Here is a 12,018-nt window from a genome sequence, read left to right on the forward strand (position 1 = left end):
AGGGTTAGGATCTCGGTAAACGTGTAATTTCTTTCAATATAGCAATACCTTATTGTTAACTGACAGTATTACTGACAGCATAACGCAAGCAAAACATAGTTTGCGATATGGAGCGCTTTTTATTCTGACCTAAACGTTAGTCCAACCACAGCTTGTCCTGCTGGCGCCATGGAAACGTCAAAACCACGTCACACTTGTCCATATATGGTATTTACAGGCTCTTCCGACTTTTGATGTACGCAAATCCAGGATATTTATTTATTTTGTTGTTGTTATTTTTCATTGAAAGATATACAACAACACTTAATTTCCATGATCATTTATGTATAAGTTCTGCAATAAAAATAAAAAGTTCCGAGTTCTGACTGAAGATAGGCTATGTAACCTTACAACCTTAGTAACAGGGATCTTACAGAAAGAAAATTACTCTTGATAGTTATTCTAGCATGCAGTATTTGTTTTAAACAGATATAAGTTAATCTCTTAATCAAATAAAATGCGTCTGTAACATTTAAAGATGATTGCACTCACACTTTGTACTAATTTCCCCAAATGTATTGATATGCCAAACTATTTAAAGACTTTAATTTTTCTTTTCTTAAAAAACAAAACAAAACAAAAAAACCCAGGAGATGCAAGGCTGCCACCAGAAAATACATTATTTTCTTCCCTTTGAAGAACACTTTGCCCCCCAAAATAAAAACAATATATATATTTACATGATTAATTTTACATTATTTTGTAAAAAGGCAAATATAAATAGGTAATTACAATTATAATTATAAATGTTAAAGGAATTAATATCGGAAATTGTAGGATTACAACATTTTAATATCTTTAGGAGTATTCTGTGGTATGTATTCATGGCTGGCATACCACACAAATAGTTCAAGTAGACTTACCTAAACTATATAAAAAATAAATTAAAAAAATAGTACAAATAATGCCTTTGGGAATGCCATTATGCCAAACAGCACTAATGTTCTCCCTTATGATCTCCATGGCACACTTCCTGGCTGTTGTGCAGTTAATGAAAATGCAAAAGTTTTTTTTTATTAAGAAAATAAACACAAAAAGAGACTGGGTATTGTGCAAAAAACTTTAATGAACAAAAGCAAGAGAAAAAGAAAAAGAAAAGAAAAAAAAACTCACAAAAAAAAAAAAGAAAAGAAAAGAAATTAAGGGTGCTTGAGTCCAGGTGACAAGGTTGCTGGTTGGGATGTGGGGAATTAGGCATAACATGCAGGAATTCACTGGCAGGCTCCCATGTGTCATCCCAGGTTTTGCCACTGTAAAATATCATAAGTGCAAAAAAATTCATTAGAACACAGAGAAAAAAAAAATCAAAATCACTGTTGGGTTAAATTTAGAGAGTTCATTGAAATGTATTTATGTTTGGTAAAGTAGCATTAACCCTGGTTAAGCCCAGTGGTGGAATGCAACTGAGTACATTCACTCAATTTACGGTGTTTTTTCATTTTACACATTTTTATACAACATTGCATCTCACAGGAAACTATTGTACTTTTTACTAAACTACAATTGTCTGGCAGCTCTAGTTACACAATGTTCCACACAGTTCCTGTACATTGAAAGCCATGTATCTCAATTTACGGATTTCAAAATGTTTCTGATAAACTGAGGGATGAAGTTGTCATTAGTGGGATGAGGAAAATCACATTTCCAACACATGTACAACAGGAAACAACTAAATTATGACACATAAGAGTTTCAGATGCTGAAAGATTCATTTATGCGTGCATGAAACACTGCTACTTTTGTAATGCATTACCAAGTGGATGTCCTGCTGCAGGCTCAATAAATAAGATAGTTCAGAGCTAGAGCTAGCCACTAGAGAACTTACTAGAAACAGTAAAACCAGATCACATCAGGACCATTTTATTGTCCATACATTGGCTGTCTGTCAGCTAATTTTAGAGTTCTATTAATTACTCAGCAAGTACTGAATGGTTCAGCTCCTCATTACCTACAATCCATTGTGTTAATCACAAAATTCCAGGATCTTACAAATAGAATATTCTAAATAAAGACAAGGAGGTAGATCATTCGCCCATTTGTCTTTAAAATTATGGAATAGTCTTCCGAGCATTCCAAATTCAGACACACTCTCTCAGTCCAGACTAAAGACAGTCCAGATATTTGTCTTTAGTCTGGACTGAGAGAGTGTGTCTGATTTTGGAATGCTCGGAAGACTATTCCATAATTTTTCATCATCGGAATGCATGTCCTAAAGGTTACAAGGGCCTACCTGCCGGATCTAGCTCTTCCAAATGCCTCCACCTCATCGCTATTTGCTTCTGAGTACTGAGAATTAAATAATAAATAAAATATGACTTACCACACAGTGCATGGCAACCAGTGGACTTTCAATTCGGCTTTCCCCTACACACAAAAACACGAATAATAATTATTTTAACTGTTTTAGCAATCACTGATTAGGGCATAACATATTGTTTTATTATCTTTGAAAGGTCAGAATCAGTCATTTAGACAAGAAAGCAGCCTAACAGAACACATTTTACCTCATTTATCCGTTCCCCAGTTATTCGATCAAAGAGGAAAACCTTCTGCCTACTACATTTTCGGCAACCTGAAATGATGAAAAGACACGGAAAGTTTATTAAGCCATGATGCCATGCTTTGTAGCTGAATCAGTTCAAATTTATCATTTCACATGTGAGGTAATATGCAGTCCTTTTCATTCATGTCAAAGTAAATTTGTCCCTGTTTTTGAAAGCAAAATGTACAGGATTGGCTTTCCCAAAGTCCTCTTAGCTTAATGGTCCTTGCACACTGACTCTGAAATACGACGAATAAATATGTTTTGTCAATCACGTTTACACACTGCCATCATAAAAAAATCGGATCGGGTTCGATTTTCTGCGTTTTTCGGATCAGTAGTAAGAATTTGGAATGGTGTTTTGACAATTCAGAGCCACCGAATGACGAATACGGAAAAACGCATACGGAAATTTCAGACTCAGTGTGGAAGGACCTTAAGTCAGGGATTGACATTAACCACAGGCCTTGGACATTGGCCACAGCTAAATAACTAAATACTGTGAACTGGCTACCAATGACCCGGTTAGCCAAATTAATCAAATTTACATGAAGTCAACTCTGACTGGGAGCAAATTTATTACCAGTGTGGGGTAAGATGTACCATGCAAAAGGTTACCTTTTCTTCTGTTCTTCACACGTGGCCCTTCCTGACACAAAGAAGTGTAAATGTAAGAGGCAGACGGAGATGGAAGAGAGACAGAGGGAGAATAGTGTGAAGAGGCAGAGGTGTTTGTCCTTTTCATTTGTTGCAAAGACTTAGAGCATGGCAGTGGAAGTTTGGAAGAAAGTGAAGGAAGAATAGTTGTACAAGTAGACGAAGAAGTAGAAGAGAGAGAGGTTGGAGAGAGTGGGGAAGACAGAGGAACAAGGTTAAGAACAAATACAGTCTCAGACTCCTTGGTTTGACTCTCCGCCGCCGCTTGACTCTCCGCCTGCTGCACCATTTGACTCTCCGGTTGCTGTGGAGGTTGCTATAATACAAGTTTACTTTCATTTAAAATCTTTACATATTAACAAAGAAATATACATTTTAAACATTCATAATTTCTAAATCAAAACATTACTTACATTTTGTCAAGATAAATTCATAGGCCCTCCGCATCTTCTCCAAAAGAATTTTAGTGACAGGAGTGGGGTGCAGATGGGTTATTATATCTGCAACCCATTTATTCGAAGCCCTTTTATCTGGCTTGCCAATAAATAAAATTGGCTTGTATCCTACAGCTTCAAGTTTACTCACCTGAAATGAACAAAAGCAGTTATCAGACATTAGTTAAATCCACTGAATTATTAGAAACATCAGTAATATATAAATCAATTTTATTTTAAGGACATTTAATGGAGTTGGAGTACAATGCAAGAAACATTCCTCTTGAACTGTATGCAATCAATGGCCAGTTTCAGATAAGGCCAGAGGTACTCTGCAGTTTCTGCCATTGCCATCATGACTTACTTACAGTAATACTTGACAGAAAAACACAAGACAGACATGGCTCTTAAAAGTGCCTTTATTGTGTGTGTTTCTGTGTGTGTATGTGTGGTGGGGGATTAGAATAAAGAGCAGGCAAAACTGAAGGACCTGATGAGGGAGAAAAAAGCAATTCAGAATCGAACACCTTATATTTTACACCAGTATTCTTCATGTTGCCAGATTGGATAGTTTCCCAGCCATTTGGTTGGTTTTGGGTTGTTCTATGTGTGATAAAAAAAGGCTTGGGCAAGTGGAATTTTTTTATTTTAAGGCAAAGGACAGAAATGGAAAATAATTTTACAGTTGCACTGTTCACTGTAGTAGCCTTAAATAGCCTCTGAAAGAACACACAAATTATTTATCATTTCATATTGTGATGAGCCACAATAATGTTGTAGTTATGAATTAATTTGTATTGTTAATTATAGATTTATTTGGGTGTTAATTATATAATTTTGCATGGATTTTAAACAATTAGGCTGTAAAACAAACCAATCTGGCAACTGTTCTTCATCTGAACATTTCTAATATTGGATAATAGTTGTGGGCTAATGTAATACTGAAAATATTACATTCCCCTATGATACATGATTATATGCGACAAAAATGAACTTGAATTCAATTAGCTAACTTTGCTAGCCTGCACATTTGGTGCAGCAAGCTATATTTTTATAATGCCTTCTATTTTTTACCGTCATACGAAATTGCCACCTTACACATCTAAAGGTTCTAAACACAACTTTTTGTCCTGATTCAACAGTTTTTAGATGTGTAAATTTAAGAATAGTATCCATCTCAATTAATTAACTCTTCTACTTACCAAGTGGGAAATCGCAATGGACCTTGGGATCGCCCCATACAGTGACGTCAGCGTTATTAATTTAGAGGATTTAATCAATAAAAAATAAAATAAAAAATGTAATATTAATTGAACACAATCGTAGCATATTATATATATTTATTAACATCAACAAACCTCCGATAAAAATACGTTACCCAGCATGCTCTAGTTAAAGCAATGTACCTATGTACCAGTACCTATGACAAGAAAACGGTTAAACTAATTACTTGCACGCCGTGGAGTGTTGTTAAACTCACCTTTGAATGCAGTTTTACCTGCAGTTGAGCGTTGTTTTGGTTAAACTAACCTCTGAATGCCGTTTTACCTGCAGTTGAGCGTTGTTAAACTCACCGCTGAATGCGGTTGCACACCATGTGCGTTGTTAAACTCACCGCTGAATGCGGTTGCCGAACGCGCTAAACCTTTGCGCAGAGAGGGCACTTAGATATCAGATTGCGAGGGTTTTTAAACATCAAAAACCAGTTGGAGGGCCAGATAAATATCATCTGGGGGCCGCCATTTTACTAGCCCTGGCATAGATCATTTATTGTAGTCTATTCCTTTTATTTTTATTTTATTGTAGCCTCAACCCATACACAGCAGACGGGTTGCGGACGGTGTTACCAAGACGTCAAATTTCAACGCCGCAGGCTCCGGTTCAGAGTTCTATAGAAGTCAAACAGACTACCCTGCACGTTGAAAAATGACGCCAAAGGTATACCCAGTGCGTTAAAAAGTGACGCCAAGGGGTCCTGGCCAAGCATCCATATTTAACGAGTCCAACTGCGTCCTGTAAAACGCCCGTGGGTTGCATTGATGGTTGAAAGCCATGAGCGTCTCTCACACACGATAAAGGGTGTGTTGAATTCGGCCAATATACTCCTGCGGGCAATTAAGGGATGATGGAACCTATATTGTCGTGTTTTTAGTTAGGATACCTAGCACACATTCACGTTTAAAAATTGAGTAGGCTACCACAGGCTTATTTAAAACTAAACGAAATTGTAGCCTACGCATGCTACTGTTGCTGAAAGCGTCTGATATCACGCACTTGGATTGGCTAGCAAAGTCCAACTGCGTCCTGTAAAACGCGGGTGGGTTGCATTGGAGGTGGTTAAGCCGCGAGCGTCTCTCACAGACGATAAGGGTGTTGAAAATGGCGAATATCTCCTCTCGAAAGATAAATAATGGAAAACAATGACCTCCTATATTAGGTGTAGGCAATCCTAATCATAGAGCAAACATAAGTCGTTCCTGAAAACGTCTTTAGTCTGTGCAGTCGGTCAATGTTGAGGTGAATTGACGACTGGTGAAGCCCTGAGCGTGTAATTACATCGCGGATGGTTTTACATTGAAGTTGGTTGAAAGCCATGTGCGTGTCATCTATACGCAAAAGGGTGCTATATGCGTGGGCAGAAAACGCCGAAGGACGTGACAAAACGGCCTTATTTGACGCCCTGAGATGAGAACGGGTTGAACTGTTACAATGATCAATGATAAATAAGTTGGCAGATTATAAAGAAAAAGACAATGTTATGTGGCAATCAAAATTGACTTCCTTTTTATTGAATATTGCAGTGTACAGTAGAGGTCTACACGGGTACAAAAATTTGTACCCGAACCCGAAGGGACCCGTAATGTGCTACACGGAACCGACCCGGAGTCGTCTATTATTTCAAAAGCTGGACCCGGACCTATGCAGATCCGAGAAATGCCATAAATGTACTCTCCGGAACCGACCTGGACCCGTCTATTATTTAAAAGCTGGACCCGAACCCGGTGGGATGGCTTCCTTGTCGTTCGTTCATCATCTGCGCTTTATTTTTTGTGAAGCATTATTTTGTTACGCTTCTGTTACGATAAATAGACATCCACTCATGCATTGTGTAGGCCAGCTAGTGAGAGTTGTGCAGGCTGATGACTGATGATCCTTGTTCGTGCATCCAGCCTCGCATGCAGAGGGATCGGGGTTCGAGACCAAGCAGGGCAGTTAGGATTGGAGGGTGAGCTTTGGAGGCAGAGAGAGGGGTGTGTTTGTTTGAGCTGATTTCAAATATCAACAATGTTCAGCAACGACTTTGAGAAATAACCTACTGCACATTCACATGATTTGTCATTCGTTTCAGCTGTGTTCACCCCATTTTTTCATGAGTATATATGCCAATCTGTTTCAGTTGTCAGTTGTCCGGTCTACGTAACGTTAGCTCTTGTGTTTATTCGATTACATGTCTGTGGGTGCATCTTTTGAAGCTATATCTCACAATTCTGACTTTATAACTCGCATTGCGGCTTTATATCACGTGATTCTGACGTTATAATATGCAAGATGCGAGATGTAAACTATTTGGAGACAAAAAGTCGCAATTATCTTTTAACTTTTTATTCCGTGGCGGAAACAAGCTTTCATAGAAAATACTTAATTGCAGTTTTGGACAAACTATGAGATCTAGACAAAAAAAGTTTCAAACAAAGTCAAAGCAGAATCAACTGTTGTGTGTCTCTCGAGTGTCTCTCGAGCAAAATATCATTGTGCCGTTTTGTTCCTGAATGAATTAGTGGTTTGGACAAATTGGTTGAGTGAATGATTCAATGATGCACTCATAAAGACAATCACATGTCAGTTGTACTGACTTAACAATGTAACCCACAAAAAGGGTCACAGAAAACCCCCCACCACTAACACTCAGTCTAGGCTATCAGTCAAGTCAAGTTAAGTCACCTTTATTTATATAGCGCTTTTTACAATACAGATTGCATCAAAGCAGCTTCACAGTGATAACATGAAAATAATACAACAAAGTTTGTTTCTAGAAGAAAATTGCGTCATCGTCCACCTTAAGTAAGGCAGATCATTGATATTGTTGAATATTAAATGTCCCCAACTAAGCAAGCCAAAAGCCAATGCAGGGTTCTCAAGTCTCACGCATTGGCCGTGAGACACACGCAATTCAACCAGTTCACACGCTCACACGCCACACCGTGTATTTCTCACGCTGAAAAGGCAATGTCAACCAAGTTGTCCTGCAAGCTTTATATATATCGTTGTATACGAGGCGCAGGCACACAAAGTGAAGTTTCCTGCCGCCAGCACGTATCACGGCCAGATTGCGTTCGTTACTAGGCAACATAGATGCGTGAACACACGGAAGTTGACGGAACATTCTCGGCCACCGTACGTTCGTTACTAGGTAACCAACAACATCGCGCGAACACACATCGTGATGGAGAAGGTAAGTTGGAAGAAAGTTCGTCTAACATTTTTAGGCTAGAACATTTAATATATAGCCCATCGTATACATTATTATTGATGCAGTCAAAAACTCTACAACTACTTTGCAACCAGGCCAGAAGCTTTGGCTCAGTTTGGCTAGCTTACGTTATCTGAAACTAAAGCCGCGTTTCCACCGCAGGAACTTTCCCCAGGAACTAGGAACTTTGGGCTGGTACTCGATGTGTTTACACCGCAGGAACCAGGGTCTAAATGAAGTTCCGGGTAAATATTTCCCCCTCCGATAGTCCCTGCTCACGAGGTAGTACTTTTTCAAAGTTCAGGAACTTTCAGGGGTGGGACTTATGCGCTGCACAAGCTGATTGGTTGTGTTCACGCCGCATTTTGGTTGGATGACTCCACGCAGCATTTTCTTTATTTTTAACCTCCCTTTTAAAAAGTGGCTTCATGCAGTAAAGTTGTCTGTCTGCAAATATGGAATTTAATAAAAAAAACTGGGGGACTGGCGACGAGTTTCAGGCTTTATTATTTGGGTATTTGTGGAAGAGGAAACTTTCTGCGCGTTCGTCACAGCCATCTCACGGTCATGTCCGCAATAGCTGATAACATACAATTTTATATCTAACGTTAGCATTACGAGCTCTGAACACGCTTTATCAGTGCTCGTCTCTTTTATGCCACAGCTTTTAATATTAAGTCATTATGTTTACACATTGTCATCTATTGCAAGGCAAACCATGTTACAAATTTACTATAACAGGATTGAAATAGCGCTTTGAGGTTGGTAACAAACAACTATTTACAAGACTGTCACTATTTATGATTGATAGACGGGGTTCAGGCTTTTTTTAAGCGTATTTGCGCAAAAGGAAATTTCTGCGCGTTCGTCCCAGTCATCTCACAACATACCTTGTCTAATTTTATACGCATACGAGCTTTCTGAACACGCTTTAGTATCAGTGCTCGTCTATTTTGTTATGTTAATTACCTCGTTAGTAAACCAATAACTGCAGCACAGTTTGAATCTCCTCCATACTTATAAATGTGGCGCTCAAAACTGATTACTGTCCGTCGCAGACTGGGAGGAGCAGTTGCGCGCAGTTTACCTTCCCGGTACTTTAGACCGCGGTGTAAACGCAGAAAGCAACCGGTCTGGGGCAAAAAAGGTTCCTGGGAAAAAAGTTCCTGGGACAAATTGTTCCGGGTAATTTCGGTGGAAAAGCGGCTTAAGGGAAATGTTAGTGGGTATGGGAAGGAATGAAGATGTATTTCTTCATTTTATTTTAAATTAACTATTATACTGTATTAATAGTCTTTCTAGTTACATTAAGGCTACATGTATTAAAGCAGAGTGCTCTGGGACTGGGTAATATTTGTTTTTCCAAACTGTTTGGAGCAATTTGTTATATTTTTGTAATTTTTGTATATTTGTAATTTTGAAATATAACATTAAAGAGTATATTTGATGTGATGAATTGCTCTGTCATTTATCAGATTTACCAATTATTATAATTTCAATTTGTGCTGGTTAATTATGAACAATGGGTAAAATTGGGGGCGGGAACAGGCCGGGATGGGGCTCCATTAGGGCTCCTCCCCTAACCGCATGTGATCTCACTCCAAGCTTTTGATAAAACTTGAGAACCCTGCCAATGCAACAGTGGCAAGGAACCAAAACTCCATCAGTGACAGAATGAAGAAAAAAACTTGGGAGAACCCGGGCTCAGTCGGGGGCCAGTTCTCCTCTGTGTATGAACAGTGTATGATGATGATCCAGGCAGCATTACAGGTCAGAAGTCAGATTGGATCAGAACAATCAGAATATTTATCCAGTTCCATCTGGTTGGAAGTCGGAGTCATCTCGCCGGTATGGAGACGAGTTTGTTGCGGATCAGTGCCGATGGCTGTCGTGTCAATGAGGCCTTCACAGGGCTGATGAGGCTGGCACTTCATGCGTCATGGATGGGTCCAGGTGCAGCCTAACATTGAATTATAGAAGTCATGTGTTATGTGTATGGGGGGGGTGGTGTGGCGCAATGGATAAGACACATGCCTTTGGTGTGAGAGACCTGGGTTCGAATCCACTGTGAGACACCAATGTGTCCCTGAGCAAGACACTTAACCCCTAGTTGCTCCAGAGGCGTGCGACCTCTGACATATATAGCAATTGTAAGTCGCTTTGGATAAAAGCGTCAGCTAAATGAATAAATGTAAATGTAAAATGTGTATGCTAGGCCAAAGAGATGTGTTTTTAGTCTAGATTTGAACTGACAGAGTGTGTCTGCTTCCCGGACAGTGTTAGGAAGATTGTTCCAAAGTTTTGGTGCTAAATAGGAGAAGGATCTACCACCAGCAGTCAATTTTGATATTCTAGGTATTATTAACTGGCCAGAATTTTGAGATCGCAATAGACGTGAAGGACTATAATGCGTTAAGAGCTCGCTCAAGTACTGGGGAGCTAAACCATTTAGTGCTTTGTAAGACATCAGCAATATTTCAAAATGTATATGATGTTTAATAGGGAGCCAATGCAATGTTGACAGAACCTGGCTAATATGGTCATACTTCCTGGTTCTGGTAAGAACTCGAGCTGCTGTATTTTGGACCAGCTGTAGTTTGTTTATTAAGGGTGCAGGGCAACCACCCAGTAGAGCATTACAATAATCTAGCCTTGATGTCATGAACGCATGAACTAATTGTTCTGCATTTTTCATTGAGAGCATATGACGTAATTTAGATATATTTTTAAGATGAAAAAATGCGATTGTTACACAGCGTTGGAAACATTTATGAAACGCATATTCATGTTTTCTAAATGATTAGTTAATCATTAACTAATATATTGTAAATGACTTATAACTGAATCTACAAAACATACATACAATAATTAACATATCACTTATTAATCATTTATGAACGCGTTTCATAAATAATTAGTTATCATTTACTAATCACTTGTAAATTACTTGTAGCAGAATTTACAAAACATACATAAAATGTTAGTATATCACTTGCTAATCATTTATGAATGTTTTGTAAATGATTAGTTCATAATTAACTAACCAATTATACATGACTTACAACTGAACATTATTATAAAGTGTTACCGACTCATTTAAAGTCATGTAATCGTTTGGTTTCAGCCAGGTTTCTGTCAAACACAGCACATCTAGGTTATAGGGCCCTATTTTAACGATCTGAAACGCAAGTGTCAAAGCGCAAAGCGCAAGTAACTTTGTGGGCGGGTCTTGGCGCTGTTGCTATTTTCCCGGCGGGATAAATGACTCTTGCGCCCGACGCAAATCTAAAAGGGGTTGGTCTGAAGTAGCTTCATTATTCATAGGTGTGGTTTGGGCGTAACGTGAAATAAACCAATCAGAGCGACATCTCACATTCCCTTTAAGAGCAGGCGCGCTTTTTCTAAGCGGATTCCTATTATAACGGCGGATTTGCCAGGCGCGCGCCAGGAGCGGTTCACAGCCGAGGAGACCGACGTCCTCGTCACGGCCGTAAAACACAGAGAAGTGAGTGACATTGGGGATGGAGAAACAAACACACCCAAATTAGCTTCGGTTAAACAGGCGTATGATAATTTGGGCGTATGATTAAATGTGAAAGCTAGATTTATGCCTATTTTATTTTCACATCTTCATGGACACAACAATGATTTCCATCGTGTATTAATATGAATAAATGAATGGAATCTTTATTTCGAACAATTAAAAAATAAATTAAACCAAAGACAGCAACACATTAAATATCCATCAATAAAAATAAAACAAAATCAAGAAAAACATAACCTTTTTTTTTTTTTTTTTTTTTTTTTGCATAATAATCACACTGTTCGAAAAGGGATACGTAGAAGCCCTAGGCTTACCTACAAGACCTAATATT

General features: G+C 38.6%; 1 long non-coding RNA gene across 1 annotated transcript; it reads right to left on the reverse strand.

Moving 5' to 3' along the window:
* Positions 1-114: 114 nt before the first annotated feature.
* LOC311296403 lies at positions 115-6,354 on the reverse strand. Its single transcript, XR_014628578.1, has 5 exons — positions 3,652-6,354; positions 3,200-3,554; positions 2,544-2,611; positions 2,360-2,403; positions 115-1,289 (listed from the first exon to the last, which is right to left on the reverse strand). It is a non-coding gene; the product is annotated as an uncharacterized lncRNA (long non-coding RNA).
* Between the last annotated feature and the right edge of the window lie 5,664 nt (positions 6,355-12,018).

The sequence above is a fragment of the Rutilus rutilus genome (genome assembly GCF_951802725.1).
Source record: "Rutilus rutilus genome assembly, chromosome: 9".
Classification (NCBI taxonomy): domain Eukaryota; kingdom Metazoa; phylum Chordata; class Actinopteri; order Cypriniformes; family Leuciscidae; genus Rutilus; species Rutilus rutilus.